Here is a 22502-nt window from a genome sequence, read left to right on the forward strand (position 1 = left end):
CTTGCAAGTGTGAATTTTCGAATTGAACTAAACTTACTTTATTAATAGTCTGTCTTATTTATAGAACAATGCTTCTTTTAGCCAAAAAAGAAAAAAAAATAGGAATAGCAGTGATAATTTTTTTTTCATATAAGTCTTTTGGAAGGCAAAGGAACATACAGCTGGAAGGAGTTTAAGGTGTCATCTAGTGTAGGATTTTACTTCTAAGATGCGGACCATTCTCACTTTTAATGTGCTTGCAGAAATGAAAATTCCACACTTTCTCCTGGTAATATTTAATATGCTGCACTGTTAGTGAGTTTTCTTTATGCTACATCTTCAGCCTGTTTTCTTATTTGCTTCAAAATAAAAATAGAAATTGGGCTAACCATCTTGTGTCTAGAATAATCCTTCATCATGGGCATCACTGAGTCCTACATCAGCCTTCTCTTTGTGATATAATTTATTTATTTAGCTCTTTCCTTTAAGCTACTTCCCAGATCTTCTGCTATTTTTAAAGTCATATCTGAATTCTTTCCATGTTATCCACAAATTATGGTTTATAGACTCAAAACTTGAACCTAATACATTTGCCAAGGTGTGAGCCAATGCTAGTTAATCTTTCAGGACAATACTCTATCTTATAGTGTTTTCTGGCCAAGACAGCTATTTTTTTTTCCATGAAAAAATCATCTTTGGCCTTATGACTACCCATGGCAGTTTGAGCACACTTGGTTACCTTTGCTTCCTAAGACTACATGAAGTGAGAAGTGACAAGGAAAAGTGCTTTATACATAAATACACATGGATAAAGAAAGCAGGAAGAGAGACTTGATTGGATGAGGGTTGCCAGTAGATTTTTATAAGATAGAATGCAAATGGATGTATGGGAATTGAATCAGCAGAGGGGAGAAAATGGAAAGCTAAGCACCCATATGGAAATAAACCCACCTGAGGAAATGGATTTGTGGGTAGGTCAAGAAGGACTACAGACATGGAACCACAAGCTAGGACAGAAGTATGAAGGACAAGGTCAAACACTAGGAAGAGTGGAAAATCCAAATAAATAGTTAGACTTCCCTCCTTCCCAGATGGCTGGACAAGTACTCCTGGTAAGTATATTTTGTAGAAAAAAATCAGTCCACAGAAGCATGGGCCTTAGAAACAACAGAAACAAGTTACAGATGAGCATATAGGTGAGACGTCATCAGGAAGGGAATATTCGGTAAGAGGCTATATATTGGAAGTGCTATCTCCTGGGTCCTGGGCAGGCTGATGGACAGGCTCATATTTCTCTAGCTCTTCAAAGGAGGGTTGTCTTCTGGGAAACTAACTGTGGGGAAAAGACATTGGAAACTCCCCATAAGTTATCTGTGTCCCCCCCCCAGTCAACTATATAGTTCAGTTTATAGGTTTCCCAGTGGATAGCTGAGGGTCGCCACATATTTGAAGGTCATCTCTAACATTTGAAGGGAACAAAAGAAATGTCAGAAAAGGAGGCTCAGAAGAAACAGAAGAAAAAACAGGGAGAAAGAAAACTCTGGTATTGTCATGATAATCTTTAAGACAGTACAGAAGATATTGCATCATGAAATTGGACCTGGAAATTAAAAGTATGACAGCAGAAATGAAACATTTAGTGAAGAGTAGGAAAGTTGATGAGAGTGGAAAGTAGAGACAGAAAATATGGGAGAAAGAGGAAGAATCAAGGATCCTGTTAGGATATCCAAAGCCAGTTTGATAGAGATTTTTAAAAAAAATTTATGTATGCATACAAGAGCTGTGGGGTGTAAGCCAAAGGTGTGTGTGTGGGCGGAGGGGTAGTGGTAGAGGATTACCCAGAGACAGAGTGGAGAGCAGAACATGCAGATCTACTGAAATACACTGCTGAAGGCAGCAGCGGGTGAGATAGGCGAGGTCTGCCACACCATGTGGGGCAGCTCTCTGGTTGGGGATAGAATTTGTGCTACAATGGCTGGTGACTTTTGATAGTGCTGAGTCTTAACCCTTTGAACCACGAGGGAAGCCCTTGATAAGAGTCTTAAAAAGAAGACAAAGAACATGCAAGGGAGAAAATTAAAGAAAAATGATATGAATACGTTTCCAAAATTAAAGGACATCGTTTCTGATAGAAAGGGGACATTGAGTACCTAGCATGGTGATGAAAAAAGGCCTTTTCCAAAAGAGTCCTGATAAAGTCTGTGAATAAGAATTTTTTACTACATGTTTTCATAGAGGAAATGGAGTAGCCCCTTCCAAGTGTGGGGGAAAGCAATCTCCAATCTGGAACCCTGCAACTGACCAAACTGCTAAGCAAATGCAAAGGTAGAATAAGGATACTTTCAGAGAAGAATGCAAAGGCAAAAAAAACCCAAAAAACAAAAAACTGGCCTTTTATGTGCATGGTCTTGGGTAATTCCTTGAGACATGTCTCATAAAGATAAGAGAATAAGCCAAAAATTGTTTGAGAACTAGGGGAAAGCAAAGGAGGTTCCCTGATGGAAGGTAAAGAGATATTCCAGACCTGCTTATCACCTGTGTGAGGCCTGGAGGACAGCCCTTTTCAGATCTGACAGGAGGACAGAGAGACCAGGAGAGATGGAAATTAGACAATGAATTAGTGAGAGCATGTGATACTGAGATTTGTAAGAAATGTGTGTGTGTGTGTGTGTATGTGTGTGTATTTGATCATTCAGATGACCAGATATATTTCTTCTCATATGTGCTTGGCCTTAATCTATGAGTGAAGGCAACATTTGGAAATACCTGAGGATGGGGTTGGTTGCCAGGGAGATGAAGAAGTATTGAAGGTGGAGCTTCCAGCCCCACCACCAGAACTTCCAGACCTGCAGGAAGGAGAGAGGAGCTTGAGGGTGTGTTTAGGTATCAGTAGCAAATGAGTGAGTCATACCCATGGAATGAAGCCTCCATAAAAATCCAAGAGGATAGGGCTCCAGAGAGCTTCTGGGTTGTGAGGATGTGGGGGAGAATGTTGTGCCTGGAGAGTTTGTGGGTGCTCCATGCTTCTCTCCCCCATACCTTGTCCATGACTCTTTTCCATCTGACTTTAGACTCATAGCCTTAATATCATTTGTAATAAATTGGTCATCTTCTGATTAAAGGGCTTCCTGAATTTTGTGAGCTGTTTTAGAAATTAATCAAACCCAAGAAAGGTCTCCAGGAATCTCTGATTTAGAGCCAATTGGTGGAAGCACAGATACTAATCTGGGTTTGTGGCTGGTACCTGCAATCTGAGAATGTGGTAGGAACCTCCACTCTGTAGTTGGCTGGACAAAAGCACAGGTCAGGTCCTGGGGCTTGCTCCTGGCATCTGTTGTTGAGGGTGGTTTTGAGAAACTGAGCCCTTAACCTGTGGAATCTGATGCTATCTGTGTAGAGAGTGTCAGAATTGAGTAGTATTTTCAGAATTGACTGTTGCAGGGAAACTTCCATTCACCCCTTTAGATCCAGGAACACAAAACACAGATCACCTAAAATACTGATCTTTATGTCTTTGATGAGTTGTCTAGTTCACTATTAGCATGTGGGAGAAATTAGTGTTAGATATGTAAAAAAAAAATCAAGCAAATGAAAATTGAGATAATTATCATCAGAAAAAAACAAGATCATATGAAAAGAAATATATTTGTAGTAAACTTTTAGGTTGCATTACGTACAATATTTGATATGATGTAATGCAAATGTTGAATATTATTGTCACCAAAATTTGTGATGTAGTTAAGATAATTCTGGTAGGGGAAATATGCATAGTTGGTAAAATATGCATAGTTGCCTCAAAATAAAATTAACACGTGGGAATACAGTAAAACAAAAATTTTTTGTACAACAAAGAAAACTATTAAAAAAGTGAAAGATAATCCACTGAATGGGAGAAAAATGTGTAAACCTTTTATCTGATAAGGGGTGGATAGACAAAATTATAAGAAACTCATATAACTCAACAGCAAAAACCAGCAAACAAAACCAGCAGAACCCAAATTACCTATTGCACATATAAAGATACTGAGCATCACTAGTTATTAGGAAGTGCAAATCAAAACCACAGCGTGTCCCTCCAGCTTGTTAGCATGGCCATTATCAAGAAGACAAAAGAACAAATGTTGGCATGATGAAAAGGAACTCATGCACTTTTGGTGGGAATATAAATTGGTGCAGCCACTATAGAAAACAAGCACCTCAAGATCTTGAAAATAGAAGCTAACATTTCCACTTCTGGGAATATATCCAAAGGAAATAAAAACAGTAACTTGAAAAGATATCAGTACTCATTATTTACTTACTATTGCCAAGTCATGGAAGTAACCTGCACGTCTGTTGATGGATGAGTGAATAAAGAAAGTGGGTAAAGAAATGGAGACAAGAACATATATGTTACATATATGTTCTATAAAATATGTGTCAAAGAATGTTGTTGAGCCATAAAAAAATGAAGCCATCAATCCTCCTGTTTGTAACAATATGGATGGACCTGAAAGGCATTATGAAATGAATCAGCTAAGGCAAGGCAAGACAAAAATCTGTATATCATTGTATCCAGAACAAAGAAAAGAAACCTTATTGAGTAAGTGATCAGAGGGGAGGAGAGGGGGATAGGAGGAAGGTGTCAAAAGGTGCAAACTCCCAGTTACAAGGTAAATACGTTCTAGAGATGTATGGTACAATGTGATGATTACAGCTGATACTGCTATGTGAAGTATAAGAAAGTTAAGGGAGTAAATCCTAAGTGTTCTCATCACAAGGAGCGTTTCTTTTTCTTTTCTATTTATTATATCTTTATGAGAAAATGGGTGTTAACTGAACCTACAGAGTTTAGAACTCTGTGGTCATCATTTAACAATGTGTAAATCAGACCGTCATAATGAATAAACTCACATAGTGATGTGTGTCAATTCTTTTTCAATAAGACTGAAAAAAAAGAAGAAATAATAAACTGTTGAAATTGATGGTCTTTGCTACTGGAATTTAACAGTGGGAGGAAGGAGAGGGTAAAGGACTTTTTGATTGTCAGCTTTGTGGCAGCATTGAATTTTAAAATTATGTGCATGTATTATTTTGATAAAGGAAAGGAAATACATTTACATAAAAGTATATTTGCATGTGAAAATTTAGATATTTCACAAAATACTTTTAAAATTAATGTTTATTGGAGAAAAACTAACAAGTATGTGCTTTTAGAATATACAGCATAGGTGAAAGTTTATTAGTTTGTCATGAATCTTGAGTTTAGAACTCTATTGGTTTGATACTCAGTGCTGGGAGTTGTGAGAATAGTTTTGTTATTTACACATCTAGTATCTCTTTTATTCATTAGTGTTTATTAAGCCTTAGAAAAAGATGCCAGAAATTTTGTAGTTCAAACTGTCCTTCCTTCAGAAAATTCCAGTTATTATGAAATAGGCAAGTTGAATCTTCTGGCTTTAATGATTGGTGTTGATTCTCATTTGATGAAATAATGTGAATGCTCTGTTTATTTGAAACATTAAATATTCATATTTATAATATTCAAGATAATGGCCTACTTTCAGTTTTGACCACATCCAGGCTTTCAGCCTCACAGTATGACTGATGTGTTTATCACACATGCAGACTTCTTGGAAAATGGCTGAAACAGTAAAATCTTAGCTCTCCCCTCCCATCAGTCCCCATGGGCGCATACTCCTGACCCTCAGGGGTAAGCAGTGGTCATCTTGTCCTGCTTGCCCTTTCTGTACGTTTTGTTCTTCCCTTACTTAGTAGCCAGAATGCATTTTAGACATCAGTGTTCTTTCTTTTTCCAAGGAATTTAAAATTATTATTCTTGATATTAAGTGCAGCTCCCTAGGCTATACTGTTCTTTGTTATGCTGAGGCACCTAAGTGCAGTTCTGAGTTCAAATGGCCAGGTGTGGACCATAAGTAAGAAGTAAGGGATTTTACTTCTGACCCTCACTTGGGTTAATGTTACAATAAGACTCAAAAAAATCCAGCAAGTTATGAGCAGATTTTCACTGAAATGTGCTTTTTTTATGGCATTACCCTTTGACATCTTGTCTAACATATTTTTTTTTTTTTAGCTAGTAAAATTCTGGAGATCTTTTTGAATCTGTTGTTTTCTTGGGTTTAAAAATACCAGGAGAGTCTACTTGGAGTAGCTGGTGTGTTCTCAGAAAACAGTTTTGGAAAATCACTGTCAGATATTTGTCAGGGAGAGGCTTCTGATGACTCAGCCACTGTCAGCTCCTCTGGGAAGAATGCTCTGGCAGTTAGCCCACTTTGTGAAGCCACAGCAGAACCTGCACCCTGGACCTGTGTGATGCTGATCCTGGACTTCAGTGATCCCTGGGAGACCTCAGCTTGGTCAGTTGAAGTTCTTTGCAAAGAACAGTGGGTTTATTTTTTCAGTTTGGATAGAGATCATGACAACTTTTCTGATACTAGTTTATTAGCAATTTATCAGGACTGTATAAGTAATTACATGATGAACAAGGGGCCAAGAAACATGGTAACTCTGGCCAATCCCTTTTAAAAAACAGCCTGATTCTGACCAGTAGTGATTAATTGCACCATTCATTAAGTACAGCATTGTCTTTGTTGAGGAAGGAGGGTCTCAGTCACCCTAGATTGAATTAAAGTGGGGATTTGTCACTTTGGATAGGCTAAACAAAACACCTATTTAAAATCTTCGTTGAATCCAACTCAGTGGTTTTAGTATGTCATTAATTTTAAGTAGTAAAATATATGTAACAAGTTATCTAATTATTTTAAATTTTTAAATTAAAATTAAATGTATTTTTAATTAAAAATAAAGCTAAAAATTTTTAAATATGTAAAATCTTAACTATAACCATTTTAAAAGTATATAGTTGTTCACTTTGTTATTTTTTAAAATTTTATGGAGGTAACAATGGTTTACAGTGTTGTATATGGTTTGGGGGTATTGGTTTACTACTCTTTATATATATAACACCACACATAGCAGCAAAACAGCCATAATCCTTCACCATAGTCCACTGGGCCCCCTCTGTCTTCCCCCCAACCCCATCTTCCTAGTATGATAGTCAGATTTCTAGGGTTTGTTTTAGTTTTGATATTCTGTTCCTTTGTTTGGTTTCTTTATATTTCACATATGAGTAAAATCACCCAATATTTGTCTCTTTCCCTCTGACTTATTTTGCATAGCATAACCTCCTACAGTTCCAATCATGTTGTCACAAATGACAACATAGATGAATATATATTTATTAAACTTATTTATTTTTTTACATCACTGTTCATTTTAGTCCCCTCAGTTCTTCCACCACCACAGTACCTGCGATCCATCACCATAGTCCTTTGTGTTCTTCCCTTCCCTGAAGATTTCATATTTTTTAATAGCTGAGTGGTATTCCAGTATCTATCACCAGGAGCTTAGGTTGCTTCTATAACTTGGCTGCTGTAAACAATGCTATACTGAACATAGAGTGCACAGGTTGTGTCTAATTCGTGTTTCTGCATCCTTAGGGTGGATATTTAGGAATGGGATTGTTAGATCTTATGGGTAGATCTATGTTTAATATTTTGGGAAACCTCCATATTATTTTCCATAAGAACTGGACTAGTCTAATTCCCACTAACAGTGTATTAGTTCTTTCTCAGTATCTTCTCCAACATTCGTTATACAGTTAGTTGTTCACTTAAGGTCAGTGAAGTATTTTTAAATGCACTGATAGATTTTATAGATAAATATCAGTGAATATAGAAATTGGATTAAAGTACTAAGTATTCTACTCTACTGAATTTATCTCTATACCTATTTGGGTAATTGTATTACATATGTAAAATATTGAGCCTTGTATTATTTCCTTGCAAAATTTTTACTTTAAGCCCTTTTTTATTTTTATAGTTGGTACTCCATTTCCTTGCAGGGGTACCTTAACCCCTGTGTTAAATGAAGAGAGAAATACTGACTTGAGCCAATACTATGGCAAATATATGGCTTGAATTTTTGTGGATTTTCTAAATCTTAACTGTGTGCTTTGCTTACTTGCCTTTTGTGTTTTGTTCTGTTGTTTTAGAAAAATGGTATTGCTGTATTTGTTTATCACCAGAATCTTTTATCTTCGACTTCCTAAAAGCTAGGAGGAAGTCTGTTGTGTTTTAGTTTGGTAATCTGACTCATTTAGTTCTTTATAGTTTTTTTTTTTAATCTATTTTTTTACTACTTATCTCTTTAAAATATTCGTTTCATTCATGCAGAAACATCTATTGAGTATTCATTAGGTTTGAAGTCCTGAACCAGGCGTTGGGAAAGAATAACAAAAGATAGAGTTCTTGCTGCTAGCCAACTCAGCTTCCAGTAACTCAAATGGCAAAATCAATGATGGCATGTTATCTTTTCTCAGCTTTAGTTATTGTAAAAGAAAAAAAGTCATGGGCAAAGGGCTGCTTACTAGGGTATGTGGGAGAGTATTCTCACAATTTCATTTTCCACAGGAGGAAATCTATGAACCTAAATATGCCTTTTCTATTCAAGTCTTTAAGGATTTCACTCATTTTCTCTCTGCTTGACCAAGAGGATATCCTATATCCTGCTGTAGCTGCAAATATGTCAAGTGTGAAGGCCATTTAACTGCTATGAACAGGTTCCCTCATGCCAGGTAAGATGCAGTCTGGGTCAGGGAAGTCCAGAAATGTGACTCTGACAGTTTCATTGGAGAATAATGTGTTTCTGGCCTCTGTGATTATTTGGGAGCGCTGAGCTCAGTGCTCCTTCCTGAGGGGAGCAGGGATGGGGCGGAGTATGGGGGCAGGTAGCTGGTGTGGTTTCCTCCTCCCCCTAGAGGCTGGTCATTGAAAATACAAAGTGTCTGAAATAATGGCATTTTTTTCTTCCATTGGTCTCCCCTTTTGTTTTGAAAGGAAAGAGGCCTGAAATCTCTTCTATGAACTGTCTTCTCCTTTGTTATCATCTTAGTGGATTTTCCTCATTTCTTAGCTATAAGCCTCTGCTTGGAAGAGGAGCTTGTATTTGCATAGTTTTCCAGCAAGGTAGTTGAAAGTCAGACCTACTGTGTAATCAAAACTATATGCAAGTCTTGTTTAACAGTTAGCTGCTAGTAGTTTATTGATTTACCCCTGGCATTCACCCAGCGTTGCTAGGGGACCCAATTCCATATTTCCCTAGAAATAGAATGAAATATTTGGATAACCCAGTTTCAGGACCTTCCTTGAAATGATAACATCAGAATGGTTAAAAAGAAGAACAATATAAGCCTACTTTTCCTTAATACACATTACTTGGAAAAGAAAAAAAATGTCAATAAGCAGGTGTGTTTTTATTTGGGGTTAGCTTTAGGTTAGCTTTATGTATTTCTAAAGTCACAATAAACAGCTTTTTTTCCTTCAGCGTTTTCAGGAAACTCTAATTTTTGGACAAAAACATTAAAAATTTCATATTTTAAAATTTTAGTTTTTATCTTCCTTGTGATTATTATTTCATGATAAAGGCTACTCAGTGATGATTTATTCCCAATATCTTTTAATTTCCTTTAAAAGAATGGAGATGAAGTCTATTAAATTACATTTTTCTTAAAATTGAACTAGAGAATCAAAATCTTAGTTTCTGTGGTGGTAGCACATATTCCAGCTATCTGCCCTGCTTTACTTTGTTGCCTCTGGCAAAGAGCAGATTTAATATTCAGACTCATCAAAATCTGTGGTTTGACAGCCACGTCTTTGTGGTCACCAAGCTATTCTTTTCCCACAAAGTAAATAGCAGACAACCTATAAAAAGTTACACTAGGGTCTTCATAATAGAAAATGCATTACATCGACAGCATCAGATTATAATGTGTATCATGAATCTTACAAGCCTACTGTTTTTTAATTACAATTCAGTCATCACCTGGGTTACATTTTGCATATGCATGTGGTTGTTTCTGAAATCCTTGGGCATGACATCATGTAATTTCAACTGATACTTAGTGCCAACAGTTTAGACTAGATCATGCTGTCTTCTTGTTGCTGGGTGAGTATACCTGGGGGTGAATATAATTGACCTAGCTCATCGTTCTCTGATATTGAAATATGGAAACCAACTTGGATTTGTCAGGAAACACAATTGTAATTGAGGGAAGGAATCCATAAAGTGCTTACCATGTTACTTTTATAAAATTAACCCAATGGTTTTATAGCATTTAGGCAACAAAAACCATTTAGAAATTGTTTTCTATTTTGGTTTTGCTTTGAATATCAACTATTCTTAAAAATCAAATGACTCAAGAAGCCTAGGTAGGTAAATGATTAAAAATGATGAAGTGGCCGGCAGAGTGGTTCCTTGCTTGCCCTCGTGCTAAAAGACAAGTGTGTCTTGCTCCTCCACACAGGTTCTTAAAACGCCCCCAATACAATTGAATCATCATCTCTTGTCTCTACAGCTCTGTTTGGATTTCACAGGGTGTCATTCAGGAGGTTGAGATGAGGGAGAGTAGCTGGAATTTGTGGAGGAAAGGAGAAAATAGATCTAGAGTTCTGGTGCTGGGAAGGCTGTCAAAGGAACATGCTGCCTAGCCTGTTGTTTAAAATATTTGATGATGCCTTTGCCACTAACACAGCTGTAATCTTCTGTGAAATGTACATTCTTCCCTTCTTGTTGTGGCTTAAGTGAGACAGCTTGGTTTGAGTGACAGTATTTTCTTGATAAGGAATTGAAATGCCTTTCCTTTGACTTTACCTAATAGATTTCAGGTGTGTGTGTGTGTGTGTGCGTGTGCGTGTGCGTGTGTGTGTGTGTGTGTGTGGAGAGAGAGAGAGACATGCATACCCAGGTGTGCACACACATTTCCTTGTACTTTCTTTATTTTTTTATTTCCTGGATCTTTGGAATGAAATTCTTGTCAAAACCAAAGGCTTCCTAGAAGAAAACAATTGCTTGTCATTTAGCCACTCTTCCCTCCCCCCACTCCCCATTAAAAACTGGGCAATATCCTTGGATAGGAAATATTTTCCATAATAAAATGTACTCATGCCAAATTTTCCTCTTCTTTTGTATAAACATATCTTCTCTCCATTTCTCTGTTTGTTGATAACTGAAGACATGTTCTGTCAAATGCTATAAGACTCAAACGAGAATTGCCAAATGCTATGTTCCCCATGAGCTGAAAGAGACTTCATTTTAAGGCAGTCTTCATTGTTTTAAGGGATGGAAACACTCAAGAATTATATTCATTTTCAATTACAGAATATAGTTTAAAAAAATAAATATTAAGAAACTATAGGAACTAAACTTAACAATAGTCCAAATTCATTATTAGTCTCCTACCCAGGGAAAATCTGTACAGTTTTGCCATAAAGAGGCATTGTGGAGATAATAATGAGTAAAACGCAGTTCCTTCTTCAAATGACTGACAATCTGGGGAGAGGGTGGGGTCAACAGGCAACTACGGCGCGATGTGAGGGGTGCGATTTCAGATGAACCCATGAGTGGGGCATCTGACTTGGGGGTCACACAAGTCTTCCTAGAAAGTGGCATCTAAGCCCAAGCTGAAGGATGCATGGGACTACTCAAGCAAGGGAGTTGGCAGGAAGGACTCACCTGGCAAAGGGGACAGGACAAGCTCTGTAGGTGAGGAAAAAGTGTGACATGTTGAGAAATAAACATCAACCACAACAGCATAGTCTAGGAAGGAAGGGCTGACAGTTGAGAAAGGATTGCTGGGTGAAGATCAGCTCACAAAGGACCTGACCTGAAGTGTTAAGAGATTAGAGAATGCTCATTTTGGTGCTTTCCCTTCCAGTTTCTTACTTAATTGCTCAGTGGCCTCTCTTTAGTTGTAATCGCAGTATAATGATTTATTTGATAACAATAAATGCCAGAAACTTTGAACTCAAATTTGCCAACTTTGCATCTGCACAGTGAGCCATTGTGGCAGGACTTCGGTGGGGTGGGGGTGAAAGACCTACTTTATCATCTCAACAGGTGACATGACAGCATAAACGTGTGCTTACCACACAGCCATTTTAGCACTCATTTGAAGGGCCTATAGAATAATTCGACAGATGGAAGAACCAAAATTATCTAGATAAGATATAGTATTTCTAATTGCATCTTTGGGTCATTACACTATTTTGAAGCAAAAAACAAACTTCCAAATAATAACCAGATAATCTGCTGAAGAGGGGTAGAAGGGACATCTGAGGGATCACTGTCACCAGTGACTAATTTTTCTACTATCAGTTGTTTCCATATTTTTCTCAAAGATAAATATTGCTGTTTTGCATGTCACTATGCATATTCCCACTGGTCTGGATAGTGCAGTAATTAGTGGGACTACCACTTCCTTTAATCTGGGAACATATTTATCAGGACCTCTTGGTTGCATTATAGTCATGATTTATAGACACCTGAGTCAAAATTCCTTCCCTTTCTCCCTTCCTTCCAGTCTAAAAGTGCACATTCAATAGCTTCTTAATACATCCTTCAAGTCCTCTAATATGTTCTCTAATCATTGAAACCATTTATTTAGACCTTTGAAGTCTTATATCATCTTTTTATAGTTTTCAGCACATAGGTCATATATTATTAGATTTACACCTATTTAAATTTTCTGGGTGATTGTAAATGATATTGTATTTTAGTTTTGTCCAATGTTAATTGATGAGATGGAGAAATAAATAGACTTTTGCAATTTTTACATAGACCGTCAAGTCACCTGCAACATGGTCAGTTTTCTTTCATGTTGACTTGTCTTTTCTTGACCATTATATTAACTTGAACATCCAGTACTAGATCTAATAAAAGTTGTAAAAATAGATATCCTTGCATTGTTCCTAATTTGGTATTTCAACATCAAGTATACAAATCACAGGCTTTTGGTAGATGCTTTTTAGCAAGTTGAGGAAGTATCTTCTATTTTTTGTTTTCTGAGAATATGAATGGATGTTGACTTTTGTCAAATACATTTTAGCGGAAAAAGTACCATTGATACAATTGATAAGATCATGTGATTTTTCTTCAATAATCTGTTAATATGATGGATTATATTAAATTAATTGCATGGGCTCAATTTGCCATCTTGCAAATGGAATCACGTTTAAGCTTTCAAATTTCCAGAAATTGAATCAAAAACACTTCTCTGTTGTTAGTCTGAGTCTATTAATCATTGTTTAAATGACTGTAAATGTTTAAAATGTTATTGTTGTTATTATTATTAATGGACATTTAATTAAATGGTGATTTTGAAAATGAGTATATGCTTTCTCCAAGCCAACTAATCAGGAGATTTTAGTTGATGAATCACCCATTTCAAAGAGTCTTTTTAAATAGTACTCAACCTTTACCCCATTTTTTACTGCTGTCTTTGGTATAGAAGTTGTAAATTACTAAGTTATCTTAGGCCATCAGTTTTGGAAATAGTTTAAGCAGCAACTTGGGTGATGAATTCTTCTTTGAAGTGCTGAGAGAACACCCTTAAAAATTTTCAGGCCTTTAGAGAGCTGGCTCTCAAGCTTCCCTCAATTACTCTATAAAATTAAACATGGGAGAGAATGTTTATTATTTATTTTATGATGTCATCTGCTGTGATGAATAGGCTCAGAGTTGGTGATTTGGAAATAGTTTTTAAATTATATAATGTATTAGAAATCTATCCTTAACACATTTTCCCCTTACCACAGCTGGTTTTGAGCCTTAAGCCTTTGCTCATCTTTCTAAACACTCTTCTGCTTCCCACTGCTGTGCACCCCCCTACTTTAACTCACCCCAGTTTCCTGGGCATGTCAGCCATCAACATATTTTAGCAGCTTTCTGGAATTTTCAGCTTCTTCTGGGAGGAAATATTGTGAAGTGCAATGGATAGACACAATATATATTGTTATAATCACCCAAACTGTTTGGATTACAAACTCCCCAGGTGGCTTGAAGAGTAAAAAAAATATTGCCCATGCAAGATTAGTCCTAATAAACTGTCTGTTATTCCTATTTGATTTCTTACAGGCATTTTTTTATGCCTCTTTAAACTGTCATTCCAGATGCATTTTAGATATGTGTGTGAGAGTTTAGGTCACTTGGGGCTTTTCCATTTCTGATTCAATTTTCTATTCCTCTGCCTTTGATTCTTCCAAGAAATAGTTCTTGGTGGATTTCATTTAATCTTCTCCAGCCCCTGACTTGATGGCTTGTGCAGGGTCTTGATTGGTATGTTTTCCCACTTACACACCACCGTCTATAGCAATGAGAAGAGATCAGCACTTGATTCTTGGAATTTGCTTCTTTATTATATAACCATTCTTTTGCAGCTGAATATTACATCCAACTATGAGCTTGCTAATATGAAATGTGGTTTCCTTCCAAACTTTATTCTGTTTTTCACACATCACTGAATAAGATATATTTTCATTATTATGTTTATTTTAAATTTAGATCTCAGAAAGGGAAGGAGACCAAATGCTGATTCTCAGCACCTCAGAACATTTAATTTGCTGAATGGCAAGGGGAGATTTGCCAGAAAATTTTGAGGGACCATATAATATGGCCATTAATACTAAAGATTCTTACCTCCCTGTCCTTCCCGCCCCCCCCATGATTTGAATATCTTATCTTTATATTTTTAAGAAATTCTATTTAAGTTTTGTTTTTCGTGTATCTAATTTTCCCCTCTCCACTTAGAGAGCTTATTCCTTGGCTGAAAGGATCTTTTAAGTTTTTCTTTTATGCCCCCAGCAAGAAGCATTAGAAATCTATTGTGAGGTGCTCCATAATGTGGAGCTGAGTTCCTCTCTGTTTCCTGTTACTGATGTACAAAATAGGCAAGACTTGGTCCCTGCTCTCAGGGGGCTTACAATCTGCTGGAAGGATGGAAAGTACATCCAAGTATATGGTCTGAGACAGAATATGGTATGAGCCTTGAAAAAATGAAATTGAAGTGTTTAAGAACTAAGCAGGATAGAATAAATAGCAGGAAAGAAATCTTCAGGAACAACTTGACATTTAAGAGAAGTCTTGAAGAAGGAGTAGGATTTGGAAAGGTATACATTTAAAGTAGTGAATGAAAAAGAAGACTGTTTAGAGAAACATTAGCAATGTGAACAAAGGTAAAGCTGTAGGAAAGTGCTGGGAATGATTGACAAAACAACTTTTTTTTTTAAAAAAAGTTAATTTTAAAACAATTTGGAAAATTTTTTTTTTTTGCCATCTCAATTGTAATCCCTGCGGGTTTCCCATCACCAAGTCACCCGTGTACCATCACCATAATCCCGTGCACTTCCCTCCCCACCCCACCCCCCCGTTTTTGGTCCCATTCCCCACTCCACCCCCGCAAAATGTCTCTGGTATATGGCTGTTCATTATTTTTGTTATTTTCTCGCCTGGTCCATTATACTCCTGCTATGAGTGAAACCATCCGGTATTTTTCTTTCTCTTTCTGGCTTATCTCACTAAGCATGATCTTTTCCAGCTCCATCCAAGTTGCTGCAAAAGACATGTGTTTCTCTTTTTTGGTTGCTGAGTAATATTCCATTGTATATATGTACCACATCTTTCTAATCCAGTCATTTACTTTTGGGCATTTGGGCTGCTTCTATGTTTTTCCAATTGTAAATAAAGCAGCAATAAACATGGGGGTACAAGTATCTTTTTCAATCAATGTTTTTGTGTCTTTTGGGTAGATACCTAGGAGTGGGATTGCTGGGTCGTAGGGAAGCTCCATGTTTAGCAGTTTGAGGAACCTCCAAACAGTTTTCCATAGTGGTTGTACTAGTTTGCATTCCCACCAGCAATGCAGGAGAGTTCCTTTTTCTCCACATCCTTGCCAACATTTGTTGTTGCTAGTTGTTTGAAGATGTGCCATTCTCAGTGGGGTGAAGTGGTATCTCATTGTGGTTTTAATTTGCATCTCCCTTATTACGAGTGATGTTGAACATTTTTTCATATGCTTGTTGGCCATCTGCATTTTCCTCTTTGGAGAAGTATCTTTTTTGCTCTTCTGCCCATTTTTTGATGGGGTTGCAAAACAACTTTTTTTGAGATACTTTATTAACTAGTGTTTTCTGTAAGCATTTTTGTTGAAAGACTCTTATCATGCCGCTTTTATAAATCATGCTTTTTGTTTTTTCTGACTAACATATTTTTAATTGAGATATATGGGTTATATAACACGTATATGTTTTAAGTGAATGTATATACAAGCTGAGACCTCCTCAAATGTCTATGCCCTTCACCAAGACACCAATACTTCTCTACCACTTTCCGTGGGGCATCCCCACCCCTGGTAGACAACACCTTGTTTTCTAGTTCAAGCCCTGTACCCAGGGCTACATAGTTCTAAAGTGATCCATGTACATGATGCATAGCTTTCAATGCCATCTCTGCCAAGAAGCCAAACAGCCTGAACTTGGGCATCTCTGGAAACAGAGCTTACTCCCTTTTTAGGCATCTCTGCCATCTGGGTGTCTGTACTGCAGGACCCTGGAGGGAGGCGAAGCTGGAATAGAGGGACAGGCCCAAATGAGAGACACTTTGAAGGGCAGCATGAAGTCTCCATGCATGTTTATCTTTTCAAATCAATGATTGGAGCTTCAGGCATGGAGAGATGGCTGAGGGGTAGAAGAGAGAAGACGTGTGCAAAAGGCTTTTACGTATAACATCATGTTATGTGTAACATGGATAATTGTTTGAAAATACAAACCAACATGTTCTTGTTCCTGTACCTCTAATTGTTCCTCATTCATGTGTGACTTTCCATCTGTTGAAACAGGGGTCTTTGTTGTTTCTGGATGAGGGTGGGTACAGCCTGCATAAAGCAGCCATGTCTGGGCTGCCAGGATCAAAACAAGAGTTTGCTTAAGGTCCTAGTGAGAAAATAATCTGAAAGCAAGCATGCTCCAGTATTTCCAAAAGCTGGGCTGTGTCGAGAGGGAGAAAGAAGCAACACACAACATCAAAGGAGCTGCGCCTTCCTACCAGCCAAGCTGACGGTCGAAGTGGACAGTTTATAGTAAACCAGACTGTCCATGTGGGATGTAGTGTCAGGACTGTTTTCCTTAGAATAGAAGGCAGCAGGCAGGAGAAAGAGAGATTGCAAAAAGACAGACTTTGTTCCTTTTCAGGGACCTGAGTTTCTAGAGAGAAGGGAAGAGGTAAGTGGGAGAAACCTTGGAGCCCTATTTCTGGGAAAGGGGTTGAGCTCTGGACTGGACAGTAACTGATCGATTAATATTTTCATCTGGCCAAAAAGTATCTCTGGATTGGCCCTCCCTGGTGGCGCAGCGGATTAAAGCACAACATTGAGAAGCTGAAGCCACTTCCCATGAATTCAATTCCCGCCTGCCCCGGAGGTGACCACATGGTGTGGCAGACCTCTCCTGACCTGCCCACTGCTCCCCTCAGCAGTGTACTCCGTCGATCTGCCTGTTCTGCTCCCTACTCTGTCTCTGGTGAGGCCTCTCGCCGCCCCTGAGCCTCTGGCCGGCCTGTACCCCAGTTCTGTATGTATAAATAAATAAATCTTTAAAAAAAAAAAAAGAAAAAAGTATCTCTGGATTGCAGGAAGTCCAAACCAAGGATATATCCAAAACCCAAACCAAGGGTAGACGGTGGACTTTCAGGCGGACTTGGGCCAGAGAGCCAAGTTGAATTCACTTGTAGAAAATAAAATTTTTTCTTCCAAAGTGGTTGTTGACATGGAATTTCACTTGGCTACACTCTGAAGAGATGAGCGTTTCAGGCCCACAGCAGCCTGGAGGTGGGGAAGGCTTGCTTCATTTCACACTTGAAAAACTCAGATCCAGAGAAGGCCAGAGGTTTGCCAAGGTTATTTAGTTCATAAGCAGTGGTGGGAAGGGGATGAAGAGACACTGCTGAAGCATCAATTTTGATGGAAAACAAATTGAATTTGTTCTCATCTAACATTAGAATTTTCCCAAATAAAGAAACTGAAATAACCTGAGCCTTTCATCAGTCTTTCTAGTTAGGGCTGAGCTGGACTCTCTGGAGTTTCTTCCCCAGTCCAGGCTACTCATATGATGGACTGGACACAATTAGTATTGATTCCATCTGATATACATCCTTTCTTAATTATGTGCAGAGATGAGTGAACATTCTGGCAGGCCCAGCAATCAATCAGTTAATTTACATTCATCTAGAAAGCTTGTACTGAGGGGATTATAAGTTTTTCCCTCTCTAAAATTAAGGACAGAAGATACCTGTTCCTTCAGCTGCCTGTAACAAAGATTTAGTAAATAATCATGTCTTTGAAGACTTTCAAATGCCCTGAAGTTAGCTGAGGTTTTCAATTGATGATGGTCCTGTTTTCATGAAGTAGGAAATGAAGACTGCTGCTAATATCACTTATTTGGGTTCCTGGAACTCAGAGCACTGCTTAAGTTCCAGGCTTAAACTTGGGCCCAGGCCGGCTAAATCTCATGCAGTGCGCTCATGTGGAAAGTGGTCAAAACGTGGGTTCTGCTGTGTTGAAGCAGCAGCTTCACGGGTGCCAGATTGCAGTGAGATTGTGTGTTGAGCAAGGTTGTTCCTGTCATTCATTTCATGGGACTCTTCACCAGTCCCTTTCCATTATGCTGTCTTGAGGTCAGATTAAAGTCTTACAAATGGGGACCGTCGCTTTTTGCTCGTTGGCTATTGATTTCACAATTTTTTGGAAGCAAGAATTTTAGCGTGTGAATCATAGTCAAGTGTATCTCATGATGAAAATTTATAAAAATGCAAAGTTTATTACTTGCCTATATTATAAAGAAAAGAGTTGCAAATTTTATGAAATTACATATGTAAATTATGTCTACTGGTCTATAGAGATAGGGCTTAGTGTGTAAGTACCTATCTTAAATATCATCTTTTCAGTCATCCCTGTTCTTTTGGTTTGCTTTGTTTTTTGATTAACATGCTTGGGTTCTAGCTTTTTATAGGTTTCCGCTACGCGGTCTTTAAAAACAGTAGCTATATGTGCCACATATAGCTGTCCACGCGTCACCATACGTTTGACCTCTTTTACCCATCACTTCTCTTCTTGATAGGGAGGGAAGGTTGCAGTGATGTTCTGTAAAATGTTTTTTAGAGAGAAGTCCTGAAGTTGTATGAAGCAAGAGGAGATAGGTCCTCCTCTTGACTTATCTCTCACACACTTGCCCCTGCTGTGAGCTGAGACTGATCCTCTTCAGCACTTCACCACTTGCTGGACATTAGGGGGTTGTCCCATCCCACCTTTCAATTATTGCATGTTCTCCCTCATAGCTAACCTTCTTGAAAAAGTTTTCCTACATTCCTTGTCTCAATTTCCTTCCCACTCTTTAATCCTCTCTAACATGTCATTCACACCTATTCATCCAATAAAGAGGTTTTCATTAAGTTACCGATAATCCCATAATGTTCAATATTGTGGAATTTCTTCAGATCTCAGTTTACTTGCTGTCTTAGTGGTATCTGATGTTGTCTATTGCAGCCTTCTTAAAAGGATACTATTAAAAAATTCAGACATGCATTTCATTAAGCATATGACAACCTCATATACTCACCACTCAGTCTATGACATAAAATCCTCACAACATTGACACCTGTTTCCGTATGGAACTTCCAAAGGATCTGTATCCATCCCCACTCACATTATGCTTCTCCCCTCACAAAGGTAAGAGCTATCCTGATGTTGGTGTGTGTGTGTGGGGGGGATCTTACTCGCTCTGTTTATGTCCACATCTCAGCTCTGTCAGTTCCTGCTAGACAAAGACCATCAGGAATGCTGGTTTTGAACCTCCTGGGCTTTTTACTAATGATGGTGAGAGAGAAGGCATGACATGGAGAAACATCAGCAGGTGTTAGGAAGAATCTATTATGTGAATTTGTGGTTCACATGCATGATTTGCAGGAGGGGCTAAGGAAGGGGAGATTTGCTCTACCTTGGGTACCATCAGAAAATAATTAATTCTCTAACTGTGCATCCCAACACATTTTTTGTTGTTTCATGTTCAGATTTGAATGTTGGACCCATTTGGATTTTTTTTAAGATTTATTTATTTATGCATATAAAAACTGGGGTACAGGCCAGAGGTACAGGGGATGAGAGGATTAACCAGAGACAGAGTGGGGAGCAGAACAGGCAGATTGACTGAAATACACTGCTGAGGGGAGCAACGGCAAGACAGGAGAGGTCTGCTGTGCCATGTGGGTCAGCTCCCTGGCCAGGGTTTGAACTTGTGCTGCAGGGATTGTGGATAGTTTCAAATCACTTTAACACCTTGTGCCACTAGGGAGCCCATTCAACACATTTTATCTGTTGGTTAGAAAGGGGGGTGTTTGGCATTTCGTGGGTGATACCTTTACTTTGTTTTTCTCTGATTAGACAAAACTTGAAAAGGTCTTTTTCTTTTTTTGATAGAAAGAAACCATCTGGTCATGGTCTCAGAGCACCTTTCTTGGTGCTAGGACACCTTGAGATGGTTTATTCTCCTGTCCAGAGAACAGGAGATGACCCGGCCTTGCTGGGAGCATCGCAGCAGCTTCTGAAGGTCAGAGGCTACTTGCTTGCTTTTTTTTTCTTTCTCTGTTTTGAAAAAATTGACAAACTGCTTTCAGGCAGATGGAAACCAGAATATCAGCTTTGTTGCAAGGGTACTTTGGAGAATATGGTTTTAGTGATGTGGTGAAAATGGGCTTTCTACTATTGCACCTAAAACAGTCTCGGACAGCCTCAGGCATGCTTAGGCTGAGCCTGCTCAGGGCCTTTGCCTGCATGATCCTGACAGAAGAGTTGAACCAGGAACTCTTTGGAGGTTCTCAGCAACTTTGCAGGCTTACCTTCCTTTTCTTCCATTCGTGTTCCAGTTTCTGTGCACTCAGAGCAAGACCTTTCTCGTGACTCTCGCTGAGAGTTACCTCCAGCATCTCATGGTCAGATTGTGCTGGTGACCTTGAAGTTACATTTCAGCACTAGCCTTCCTCTGTGACATGCCTGTTCACCACATCGCCACCTGCTCTTCAACAAATAGGTTCACGTTCATAATCGCCTCCCTAAATAGAATGCTCCAGGTCCCCCACAACCTGATCTCACAGCAGTACTGCATACTGCAGCCACCCTGATCCTTTGTATGCTCTGTTTGCTTGAGGTTGCTTCATGCCTGCAACCTCTACCATTTTGTTACTTCAATTCCTTCTCCCTGTCTTTGCATTGCTGAACACTTTCTGCAAGATCTACCTGTCAATGTATAGGGAGATCTATGTTTGTATACAGAGAGACAGAGAGAGCTAATGGCTTGAACTAGACTTTTCTAGTTCACCTAATGGGCTCTCAGTACATGTTTGTTAAACTCCTTGGTGTTTCAAGACTATCTGTATTTGTTCAGGTCCGGGAATGACCAGAGCTTCGGTGATTTTCATCTTGAAAAGAATAAGACACCTCTTCGTTTTGTTTTGGTTGTATTTTATTTTTCTGTAGATATATTTCAGACAAGTAGTGTCTAGATTGAAATTTAGCATGTACACAGAGTTTATAAATCACCTGATATTTTCAGAAATGGTTTATTTTCATTTCTAATTGACTGCCAATATAGGTTAAGTAATATCTCTTATCAGTCAGAGAAACATTTTCCATTTTATCTATACTTCTTAAATTTAGCTATCACTGTCAGCTGTAGGCCTGGAAGTGATGCCTGTCTACTCTCCAGCTAAGGGAGCCCAAGTCATGGGGGTGGAGCAGGACTCCTGCCTCTCAGTCCAGCCTCCTGGATTTCTGGGCACAGGCAGGTGGGAGTTGACAGCAAGCATCTCCCTTGTGGCCACTCTGCGCTCCCAAGTTTGGCTACTGGCCCTGCGTCCAGTAGGAACTTGCCTTTGGGTCATGTACTGCAACTTTCTTCGTGAGGCTTAGCTGGCTCATCATTTTGAGCTAAACCCTCACTGAACAGCCTCTGCCAGCAGCCCATCCTGTCTCTCAGTGGACAGGAGGCTCAGAGACAGAGGCTGTCAGGGCAGGGCAGAGCAGAGCAGAGCAGAGCAGACCCCTCAGAACAAACCTGGGACAGGTAGTGTGTAGGGTGCTACTGGGTGGGGCAGAGAGGGGTCGGGAAAGCAAGTGTCAATGATCTGAGCGTGTGTGAGTTTGAACTTGAGTTCTGTGTCAACAAGGATTTGTCGTGCCTGATTATGGCCTCTTGCATTCCTTTGGAATTTCTGCAAGTTTTTAGTGCCCATCATCATGGAGATAAAAGCAGTAAGGACACTACACATTGTGAGTGTCTGACTGTGTATTCTGCAAAGCATTTTTTCATGTGTTTAAAGAAAACTGACATGCCATTTTCTTCCACTTTGCTGCTGGGATATGTGCCCTGGAAGGAGACCATGGTTTGGGGAATAAATTGGACAAAGAACACAGTCTCTGTACCGAAGGGTGAATTGTTAGAGATTAAAGATGTAATGAGGCAATGAGTTACTAAAGATGTGGCCCATTTGGTTCGGCACCATAAGGTGGTGGTTTACGGCATCTGGGAAGGTGATGACCTCCTCGTTTTCTTTCAACACTTTTTGTCTGACTCTTAAACTGAGGT

General features: G+C 38.8%; 1 protein-coding gene across 4 annotated transcripts in view; it reads left to right on the top strand.

Annotated features, from left to right (window-relative positions):
• The window catches only part of CSGALNACT1 (chondroitin sulfate N-acetylgalactosaminyltransferase 1), a 158225-nt gene that overhangs the window by 45099 nt on the left and 90624 nt on the right, over positions 1-22502 (top strand). The window contains exons 1-2 of one of the 4 annotated variants that reach the window (XM_012725018.1): positions 6282-6335; positions 8531-8614. The exons of the other annotated variants lie outside the window; for them this stretch is intronic. The gene's annotated coding sequence lies outside the window, so the exon portion shown is untranslated. Of the gene's footprint in view, positions 1-6281; positions 6336-8530; positions 8615-22502 lie in introns of those variants that run through there. 4 annotated transcript variants of the gene reach the window in all.

The sequence above is a fragment of the Condylura cristata genome, unplaced genomic scaffold (assembly GCF_000260355.1).
Source record: "Condylura cristata isolate star-nosed mole 26May11 unplaced genomic scaffold, ConCri1.0 scaffold00014, whole genome shotgun sequence".
NCBI lineage: Eukaryota > Metazoa > Chordata > Mammalia > Eulipotyphla > Talpidae > Condylura > Condylura cristata.